We start from the raw sequence: 12,161 nt of genomic DNA on the forward strand, positions 1-12,161 counted from the left end.
AAAACCGCTAAGCTATTTTTTTAAATTAGATTTTGTACAAATGGCTTTTGTTTTTGGTATATGTTGGCTTCCCGAATAACCTGATAGAAAACTATTAAATCACTTTTAATTATACTTTGTACAAATGTTTATTACCAATGTCATGATTTTGGTGGTTGTCCTAGCAACTCTTTGGTTTCCATATCATCAAGGAGCATGTGTATTTTGGACAAATCCAAAGCGCTAACATGCCAGTTTTAATCAAACTTTCTTGGAATATTACTTAGAACATGTATAAAGCTTATTTTGTGTGTCGTCCCAAGCAACAAGGTGACTTCCAGAGCAACAAGTGGCAAGTGTATTTTGTGAATGTCCTCTCCAAAACCACTGGGTCATTTTTTAACCAGAATATATAGGAATAATGTATCTATGGTGGTTTCACAGGGAATATTTTCATATCTGAAAAAATAGGTTTTAGATTTTACCTGTTCATCTCCTCAAAATGTTCCAGAAAAATTCGAAGAAATCTTGGAAGGAACGTTGGAAGGAACGTTTCATATAAACTATTTTACGAATGTTTTATCAAGGCTGATTTGCAGAGATATCTCTAACAACTGTTTGGAACCCTTGCCAATCAGATGATAAATACCTTTGAACTAAAATTACATGACGAGTGAGACCAGACGAACGATTTCAGACACATTTGGGCTTCTTGTTGTTTAATATGTTGTGAACGAAAAAATCTGAATTCTCAACGCAATAAGATCTGAGATCGAAATGGTGCAAAACTATCAAGGTCTAACTCAGTCAAATATTTAAAGTGGCCGAGTGGTCCAAAGCGCTCACCGTTACGGATCACTGCCATTTCAACTCTGCGTGGGTTCGAGTCTCGGGCTCGGCCAATGCGGGTATGTGAGAAAGTTTGTCAGTAGCTTCTCGTGGGTTGGTGGTTCTTTCTGGGGTTTTCCCGTGTTCTTCCTTCACAATTTATACTGGCCGCCATGTATAGCCTATCTTGTGCTGAAAAAATAGCGTTAAAACCCTATAACAACAACAACAATAAAGCGCAGATATGATCTGCCATCCATTCTGAAAAGCTGGCCAGTGGATGTCAATATCATGCCTGTGCATGTATAGTCCAAAGACGTGTTGTAACAGTCAATGTCATTACCATGAATGCATAATCAGTACTTGGAGGTGGGCCTTCATATACGGTTTCCATCTCTTGAGAAAAATAAACAAAAACAAATAAAGGCAATTTTAAAACAAAATGTGGGCCCCCGATCGGCCGATTGGTCTAAAGCGCTCTCCGTTACGGTTCATTGCCATCTCACCTCTGTCTGCGTGGGTTCGAGTCTCGGATTCGGCCAATGTGGGTATGTGAGAAAGCTTGCCAGTAACTTCTCGTGTGTCGGTGGTTCTTACGGGGTTTTCCCGGGTTCTTCCTCCACCATTAATACTGGCCGCCATGTGTAACCTATCGTGTGCTGAAAATGGCGTTAAACCCTACAACAACAACAACAACAACAACAATACAATAGTAATGTTACTACCACACTACTAATCCTGATGCTACTACTGCTACTAGCCAGAATTTAGCCTGATAAAGTCCTAACCCCAAAGGAGTGATCAAAATTTTAAGTGTGTCAGAATCTACAACCCATAGGACTGTTGTTGACCAAATTTTAATGTGTCATTACTGGTCTTGGAGGAATTTAAGAACTTAACACGGGTATGACTGACTATACGCATGAACATTGCGTTCAGGAATGTATTTAGGGATGGATGGACTATATCACATCATATCCACATACTTCTTTGAAAATTAATAGGTAAGAAGAAGAGGCAGAAAAGGTGTTATTTATTTCTTCTTCTTCTTCGTTTTTCTTATTTTTTCTGGTTTTACACATTTTTCTTCTTCTTTGTTGTTATTGTTGTTGTTAAGGGCTGGTCCTGTCTATTATTACAGACCATATACAGGAAGTGAACATTTTAATAACAATGTCTAGTTATTATAGCATCAGTAATACTTCTTTTTTTGTATTTTCAATTCAGTGTGAACGAAAATTTATTTCAGTCTTTAGTTATTGAAAAATATTGATCTCAGATAGAAAGCATGAGCTTTGCTCAATAATTGAAGCGTCATAACATTTCACAAAGCAAGGCCTTTTAAAATCTCAACGTTAATAAGAACGAAGTGCTAGCGAAACACGATAGTTAGTTGATAATTTCAAGTCACGTGATGCTAATATGCGCTTTGACGTTCCATGGGAATTGTGAATTTTAATTGACTCTGCACAACACGCAAGTGCCAAAAGAGATGATTCTTATGCCGCACACTGTCGATCTGTTTGTAGGTCATGGAAAGCGCTCTCGTGTAAAGAAAGTCAAATTTTATTTATCAAAGTAGTGATGGATGAACAGAAAAAGACCGACCTTTATGCATATGCATTTTAAGTGTGATTTTCGAATAATACAAGTGTGAAATCACCCCAAGCAAATTGTAGGTCTGATTTGGCTTACCTTTTCATAAATATGACACGAACATAACATCTCTCTCCATATGAATATCGTTATTGGGACAGATTTTTCGGTCTGATTATGATTAGAGTAAAAATATTGTACTAATATTTCATAAATATGTTTCAGATTTTAGACTAAACGATGCTATTGACGATGATGGAATATTTTTGTTACCAAGTGGTGATGAAAACAGACAACATTAGTGGATACCACAGCAGTTTTAGAATGTCATCAGATAAATCTATATAAATACTAGTATATATATCTACGTGCTAACGAATATAGTACCAGACGCTGATAAGCAATCTGTTACAATACGTCAACAAAAGACAGCAACAAAAAAAAAAGAAAGGAAAAACAACTTTTGTGGACCATGTAAACAAGAAGGACGAAATGGCAAGTGTCTTGTTATTCCTACAATTCAAACAGCTAATGATTTAACAGGCACTGATGGCGAACTTGTTCGCTTCTGTCGTTAAGCAAATAACAACCATTTTAATGTCTATTGTTGCAGGGACCAGCTTAATTTTCTTTTATAAAATGGGTTCTTATTTATTTATCTTTATTGCCCTTTTTATTTTATTATTTTTATTGTCAAATAAAAACTTTTGTTTACAGCTGATTGATATTTCAATGCCAATGACACAATGTAATGCTGCTGCCGCTAGTTCAGATAACTCAAACAAATAGTTGGCAATACGTTTATTCCTTGTTGAACTTTGTGAACGAAAACACTATGCTACAATTTTCTACCACCACTATATGTTTATTCAACACCACCTGTTAAATTGTTTACCAAATTTTGCCAGAGCAAGAGTTGATACGATCATACAAACAGCTGTAATAATCACATCAATTGGTACAACTTCTTCATTGAGCAGTTGTTATAACCTTTTGCATAATGGAAACTTTTCTTTAACTTTAAAATGTTCGATATAAAGTTATTTTCTAAATATATTAAAACTACAACTATATGGGCTCTTTTGAAATAAGTGTTTTGTAACAGTTTTTGCAATTAGCATTGTTCAGTTGCGTCTATTTCTTTGCTATGATCATGCATTTCAACACCGGATTTCATAAGTTCTAATTTTGAATTGACCACTTAAACAACGTTCACAGATTCTCTCAATTCTCATTCTTCTTCTGTGGTAAATAATTCCTGCTTTATGTATTTTCTTGTGAGATAATACTCTATTATAGTCTCTACCTCTCTTGCATGCTGGTCCAATGGTTCAAGTGTGTTACTTACTTGCATTTCCTCTCTTACATGCTGGCCCAATGGTTCACTTGTGTTACTTGCATTTCCTCTTTTACATGCTGTCCCAATAGTTTGTTACTTACTTGAATTTCCTCTGTTTCATGCTGGTGCAACGATTCACTTGGGTTTTTTACTTCCATTTCATCTCCTATATGCTGGCCCAATGGTTCATTTGTGTTACTTACTTGCATTTCATCTCTTACGTGCTGTCTCAATATTTTTGTTACTTACTTGAATTTCCTCTATTTCATGCTGGTCCAACAATTCACTTGGGTTACTTACTTGAATTTCCTCTCTTTCATGCTGGTCCAACAATTCACTTTTGTTACTTACTTTCATTTCCTCCCTTACATGCTGACCTAATGGTTTTGTTACTTACTTTAATTTTCTCTCTTACATGCTGGCCCAACGGTTCACTTATGCTACTTTACTTGATTGCCCAGTGGTTCACTTGCGTCACTTATTTGCGTTTCCTCTCTTACATGCTGACCCAGTGGCTCACTTGCGTAACGTGTTTGCACTTCCTTTCTTACATGCTGGCCCAACATTCACTTGTGACAAAGACTTTTTTAAAATTCTCTATTGATTTTATTTAAAGCTGTAGTGTTAAGTGTAAACATTCTATCGAGGCCACCATTTTAGAAATTTGCTTTAGCTATCTGTTTAGTTATTGGTAATATAATGCACCCCCCCCCCTTTCAATATAGGCGTAATTGCATTATATTGTGTTTCTTCTATGTTGAAGCCATCTTCATGATCTCCTTTTTGTAGTGACCAACTCAGATCGTATATATTTGTTGAGGAGGCTCAAATTTCTCATTCGATGAACTGTCTGTGATAGAATCTTCAATGATCATATTTGTTATTTGTTCCTCATAACTATATCGTAAACATGATTTAAAAAATTCTTATCAAAACCTCGCACCGCTAATATAAAGAAAATTGAAAATGATTTGGGTTTCACAGAGATGACAGCAAGATACAAGTTACTACCACTTAATAGAATACAAATGGAAACTTAAGATTGGTCGGACTAATGGGACATACAAGGAAATAACTGGAAAAAACTTGACCGATAGGGACTTGGACAAAATGGACGGAAAATTCCAAGAAACTTTATGAGATATTTGTCAATGCAAGATCATTGTCACGTGTCATTATGCTGGCAATAACATCTCTGAAGAATAAAATTTTATTAACTGGTGATGTAAATTATCTCCAGGAAGTTGGACAAAGATTACATAACACAAATGTCATTAGGTGCTTAGCTGGGTGGTTTTAGTCATTAAGGTTGGGATTACCTCTATCTGTACTTTGTACTAGCTGGAAAACATTTCAACATATTAATTAAAAAGGCAACATAGGAAAGATAGAACCTTACAAATAAAACATTGAGAACTGTTGTTATTACTGGTTAATCGGTTTACCACAGAGTTTAATATTTCAGGAAAACAAAAGAAGAGATAAATATAGGCTAAAATATGAGATTCAAAATATAATCAGTGATAAAGTTAGTATTAAGAGCTTCAACTATCTGAATGTGTTTTTGTATTTCTCTTTTAGATTACATCTTTATGAATTACATACCAATAACCTTCATGTTTACAGTGTTTGACAAGGAAAGGATTTTGTTCTGTTGGTTAGGATCAGAAAACCCCAAAGAGGCACAGTAAATAATATGATCTGTTCCAAAACATTTTATCAAAACCATTCGTATATATTGCTTTATTGCCTGTATAATTCTATCTCTGGTCATGTGAATCATATTGAAATTGCTATCATTGGGGAATCTTTGTATAATGTATTCATTCCATTCTCCTCTCCCCAGTTTAAAAAATCTTAATTTTTACATCTTCACTGAATGCCCTTAACACGGTTTTTAAAAGCCTTTTTTGTTTAATTAGTTATGCATTTATCTTCCTCGTCTCTTCAGCATGTCCTGGTCATCATTTATATTTTTCTATTTTTTTTATTAACTTATATATTACCTACAAATTTTACTACTGTCACTTTGTAAATTAAGTTTAATACAAATTTAAGTCATGAAAGAGTTAGTTATAATACGGTGTTGAATAACTAGCAGTAACCTTAAAATAACGATAACATTTACCTGAAAATGTTTGCAAATAAATGTACAGTGTAAAAAACGAAATTGAATAAACACCTAAAGTTGACAAATCACCAGAAAAGTTAACTTCACAAAAGAAGAAAGATCCACGTCGAGTTAAACTTAGTAAATATCTTGGAGAACGTTCACAACAATTTTGAAAATAGACAAAAGCAGATAAAAAGATCAAACTAAAACCGAGACAACCAAAAGCTGATAAAATTCAAGCAGGTCCAACAAAACGTATTCGTTGAAAGATGATCGTATTGCATTTTTGCTATGGGGCTAATATGTACAAAGACTTCATCGGTATTTGACAAAATCCGTTTCCAGAAATGTTTTAAGCAGAGAAAAAATTCAAAGTAATAAATGGCAAACGAGACAAACAGCATAAATTGCACCTTTTACAGTATGACATAAAATGTAGCTCTTGCAGGTAATTTGCAAAATATGTTTCAGATTTCAAAAGACTCGCCAACAAATATGGATTTTAAGAAGTTAAGTTAGGAGAGATGAAGTCATGTGCATAACCAACGTATCGAACATTATCGCATACCAAAAATGGCATTAATGTTTGGTTGATGAAAATAAAACGAAATTAATATTGATTTGATTAAAAAGGTTGAAACTAACAGAAAAAAGCACACAATAGCATACAAGGTTTTAAACTGGGTAGAGGTTAGCATGACAATTGCTTCACGTGCGATGGAATTTTGGGGACGCTAGTTTTGGAATCGCAAGAATAATAGGATTTATTATCTCTCAATCTTTACACGGGTTTAACGTTACTGGGCTTTGCTGCTAAAGCAGTATAAAAGACGATAATATTTAACAAAGTTTTAAAATTTGATAAAACCGTAACCTATGCTTTCAGTAAGTTGTCCAATATGGATGACATGGTCAGTAAAGTTTTACGTAATAATTAACTAGTTGATGACAAATTTAATTTGATAGTCACTGAGTACAACAGATACAAGGAGTTACAAAAGCTGCAATTAGGGAGGATATACGAACAATTCATAAAAGAGAAAATGTTCAAGAATATAGACAAGCAATTAATTATAATAAAGTAAAAGCATACAGCGTAAATGTAAAACCCGTATAATATTTGTTGTTTGAATGTTAACTGTTTTAATTTATTCTAGATCAAGGAATCGTCATATTACAGTAGAATTATGTCACATGTCACTAAATTGATGAAATTTAAACTTGTCAGATGGGACGAAGAAAAAAGCCCCCAAAACTAATGACAATTTCTGGATGTATTGTGTCTTTTAATTTTCATTCAATACGAGATAACTTTATAATGATTACAAAATATAGCCCATTCCAAATAAGAAAAAAACTTGTATGAAGTAATGATACAAATATATGCCGTTTCTTGGATGCTCAAATTACATCTCAAATATTATAATTGGCAGAGCGATTGTTAACGGGTTAGGATTTACAGGAAGTCATTGTCAGTTGAAGTTATTGGGTCCAGATGTAACTGTTAAATATTAAAAACATGATTTTATTATAAAAGAATTAAGAGAACTAATCTGTTCAACGAAAACAGGAAACCAAATCGATTTTCTAAATGAAAGATTGAGAGAACAATGTATGGTTACCCAAATGTTAAACAAATTTGATGACGATCATGCTTTTATTCTTTTATACGTCCAGATGATGCTTGTTATTTTCTTTATTTTTTTTTTAAAGTCTAGACGGGCTAACTTTAATGATTTTTTATAGACTTTTAAGTATGTATTTATTATCATTGTAATTGGTTCTGGTGCTTATGTAAATTACAAATATTATTAATAATTTAACGGAATGAATATGGATGGCAAGATATGGAAATATATCACTCCTCACAACCAAGAGAAAATGTCACAATGTATTAAACATGACAAATTGAGAAATATAAGGCTTGGGATGGCTGATGCATAAAACACATGTATAGAAATTGCTCCATTTATTGCATACGGATATAATGTAGACTATCACTTAAATTTCGAATGCTAACATATCATTATCCATTGTATCCATTCTTCCTCAATATTTGCCTGTGATACAATTCGTAACCCATGATTATGAATTGGATAATGTTTGTCTATAGTACGATGCAATTACTTTTTATATAAAGACTAATTCCGTTAATGAAAAGTTCAGGAAAGGAATTTCCCTCTTTCATGATTGCACCATATATAATAATATTCTGCATGGTATAGGTCGTAACGTAGTTAGTGTTCACCAAGCCATGCAACCGCAGAAAAAGAAGAAAGAAAACTTAGATTCACACAAAATTAGTTTTGTTAATGTGTCTGATGTTGAGGTAAATATTCATAACTGGATGAAAAAATCTATCCTGATTTCTTTTTATGTCACTGCAAAAGCTATTTGTCGCTACATGAATATATCAAGAACCTCAGGCGGTTAATAACAGTCTCATTCCATCACCATATACCTTCTTAAGTTGTAATTTTAGAAGTCATACCAAGCAATTTACTTAATTCTAACAAAGCCATCACATATTGGCTGGTGAATTGTTTATTTTAGTTCCCAAACTAGCTAATATCATATCTTTTTCTATGCAAATTATAGATCGTTTTCGAGCTTAAAATGTTTCTTTTCATCCGTACGTATTTTAACATTTGTTCTCTTATGTATATATTCCAAATGTTTACCGAATGCCTCGTTTTCATCACCTTAAAAATAATTTTAAAAAATCATTGGTTACATTTTATCTCACAGATGTATTTCATTAGTAATTTCACATGCAATATAAAATTACGATACTGGATTACAGAGCTCTTGGCTTTTAAATTGCATAATAATTTAGACACTAAATGTTTTTATCGTTTGTATTTACCATCAATTTCTTCGGTAATTGTGATAAATCAAACGCTTAGGAGCTAGTTTTGCTGACACAAAAGGGTAATCTTTAAAATCGTCGCGCAAAGTTGCCGTAATTGTACACCTATTTCCAAAATACCAAAAACAAATCTTTGTTCTTCAAACCAAGACATTAACGTTTCTTGTTGTTTTTTTTGTGTGATTGTTTTGGTTTTTGCTTGCTTGACCAAAAGCAAATTTTTTGTCACGCATTCATTTGACATATGACCAGCCGCCATATATTAAAACAGTAACCAGATATATTTTAAATCGATTATCACAGGTGATGATAAATGGAATTACTGTTTTTAATCAGTCTCAAGAGAAAATTATAGAGTTTGTATCAGGGGAAATGAACATAGTCCAAAAATGGCTCTACATAGTCGGACTGTCAAGAAAGTTTTATGCGCATTATTTTTCGATGCAATAGGCCCGGTCGTCCAAAGTAACTAGACATGTTTGTGCCTCCAGTGTGTTGTCAAATAGTTGTGGAACATCAGATCCAGCCGTCCGCGCACCGCTCAGGATATGCATTTACTACATGACAACGCCTAAGCTTAACAAAATTTGTTCTCCAAGACATTGCGCAGATACACAAATGCGTCATCTTGACAGGCTTCCTGAAGGAAGACAGCATCCAAAACTTTGCCACATCCTCCATATGGGCATCAGTTAGCTGAGATTTTTGCCTGGATCCTGTAATCCAAGATTTGCTGAGACGCAAACTATTTGAAAGCGACCATGCGGTTGGAATTGCAGATTCTTTGTGTTTGAACACGATACCAACAAACAAAAGTAAATGAAATAATAATTGGATAATCAGGCAGATTCAAAAGGAGTACTTTGAGGGGATGCACTAACGTCCTGGTCGCTTAGGAAGAACTTTGTTGTACAGTTACGAAAATAAACTCCTTTACAAGTTTCCGGTATTGATCAATGAATCGGGGTGGGGTTGCGGCTCTGTTCTTTTGTGTACAACTTAGCCTGAACCCAACGCGTATTTTGCAATCTTCATACATTCTACAATAATAAAATAGTGCTCGAATTTTATTTTTATAGCAATCTCATCCATTCACGATGAACTCCGTGCAATGAGAAATCAGTCGATGTTGTTAGGTAATACTCTTTGACAAGGCCAGAGTCGATTACTTTTTCCCGAGGTCTAGCGAGCGATTTGAACGGTTGCTACTAGGCTTGCGATTAAAAGAAAAGTCCCGACGTGGCAGATTCAATCTGATTTCGTCGGGTTCAACTGCATATTTCTGTTTCCATTTTTATTTACACCTCCTGATAACCAACTATTACTCAGAAAGCTCATGTATTAAGGATGCAAAATCCTTAGATGGTATGATAATGCAAAAATAATATTGTAAACATAAAAATGTGATTATCTCAAGACAATATAATGATTGATACACTGAACCCCCAATGCGGTTGTTTGTAGACCTTCCAAACTTGCTTTTATGCGTGATATCTCACAAGGCCGCAGCCAATGCACATTATGGGATAATATGTATTGAGTGTCGTTACACTTATATCCGGGCTGTGCACCCTCTGGATAGCTCCTTCATCCATTTCTTCTAGTATTTGCACCTTCAGAGATTTGTAATGAGTGCACTTTATACTACTGTATATGATTTGACTGCACCTTCTTCGTTTAGCATCGTGCATCTTTAGCACCTTCCATCTTTGGCCACAATATACAGTCAACTCTCGTGTGGCAAGCCTTGAGCGCACATTCACTTGTGTCATCCGCAGTGCTTTGTCGGTGCACCTTCTATAATATTTAAGATGAAGATCGTAAGCGCATAGCTCCTCTGGAAAATTCAAATCCCATTTCAAGTCATGGAATAAATATAACGTCATCTACAGCGGCCTCAAAATAATAGAGTTAAAGTACATCTACTCAACAAATTATTTCACTACTCCTTTGTAATGTTCTTTACATCTACATTATGTTATTGTGCTTAAATATCTTTATTTATATAATCAAATCATATCTATATGTATTAGAAACTGCGAGCAACTTTATTAAAGTGATTTTTGTGTTGACAGTTTCTATTTTCGTGGTCTTTTCTCTTATGACCAGAAGTAGGGGATCCACAAACATTTGAGTCTGTTCAAAGTAGACAACGAGCGATGTTTACATTTGGTGCCAGAAGTGAGATCCTTTTGAGATTTGTGTTGTTTGCGTGTTCAGCATTGTTATGATAAGCTAAGATTTTGGTACGAATCGCTCTTTCCATCAGCTGTCACCTATGTGGGTTTGTTATTGTCTGTATTTACGAATTTGTCTAGTCTGATGGTTCAAGAATGTATAGTCGTTGTGACCTAGGTATTGACCGACTATTTGAGCTGATCATGACAACTGCCAAAAGCAGGAGCATATGTTTGTGCTCAATCAACCAACAACAGTGAAGTAAGAGAGGTTCGGGTCTACTTTGAGCGGAATCAAATGGCCATTACTTGGGTGTGGGTCCTCAACTTCTGGTCATAAGAGAATAGACGACGAAAATAGACACATTCAACACACAAATAGCTTTATTAAGGCGGTTAGAAGTTGATAAGACATGTAGACGTATTTTACTTTGCAATCGTTTGTCTTCCGTTTTGTTTTGTTGTTTTGACTGAAATAATTGAAAAATTCCAGAATTATTTCTTTTATTTACCAGTTTGATTACTTGAACAAACTTCTGTATCTCTGAATATTTATCGCTTGACATCTCTCTCTCTCTCTCTCTGGATGGCTTTTCAAATTTTATTTTCGTTCCCCATCTCCGACACACAATTTACGGTCTGTGCTGATGGCAGACTTAAACCATCACTGGACTCTTCATTTATGACTGTACGCTTTCCTTGAAAGTTGGGGGAAAGAAATCTCATTTCAGAATCGTGCAAGATATCAATAAATATATCTAGAGACAGAATGCCAGTAACAAATGATGATGCAGTTGGATACGTCTGCCCTGTTCACTTCTTGATAGCTGGATCTAAATTCAGGGATACTTTGTTCCGACGAAGCATTTATCATCTTGCTCGATACATTACTGCATAGGTGGAGGACCTACAACGTGTATTTAATGCACGAATAAGTGTTTCATAGTCGCTCATTTGAAATTGAATCAATTCTTTTAGAAAAGCTCAAGCACTACCTTGAAAATGGGGATTTTGTCCAATAACCCCACCCAACCGAATTTTCAAATTGTGAACGATATTCTTCAAGGTTATCGCTCCCGTCAACAGATTGAGGTCGCTCGTTTATAATGTTTCTCATATTGGCGTCAGCAGAACGTAACTCCTGGTTTTGATTGATATCCGTTGCATTTGCATTATCCTTTTATGAACGATCGTGATCATTTGATATAACGGTCTATTTCCACGGGACTGCCTCGTGTCGTCTGCACTGTTCTTTTCACC

Source organism: Sinohyriopsis cumingii, chromosome 3, assembly GCF_028554795.1.
Source record: "Sinohyriopsis cumingii isolate HCF-2022 chromosome 3, ASM2855479v2, whole genome shotgun sequence".
Lineage (NCBI taxonomy): Eukaryota > Metazoa > Mollusca > Bivalvia > Unionida > Unionidae > Sinohyriopsis > Sinohyriopsis cumingii.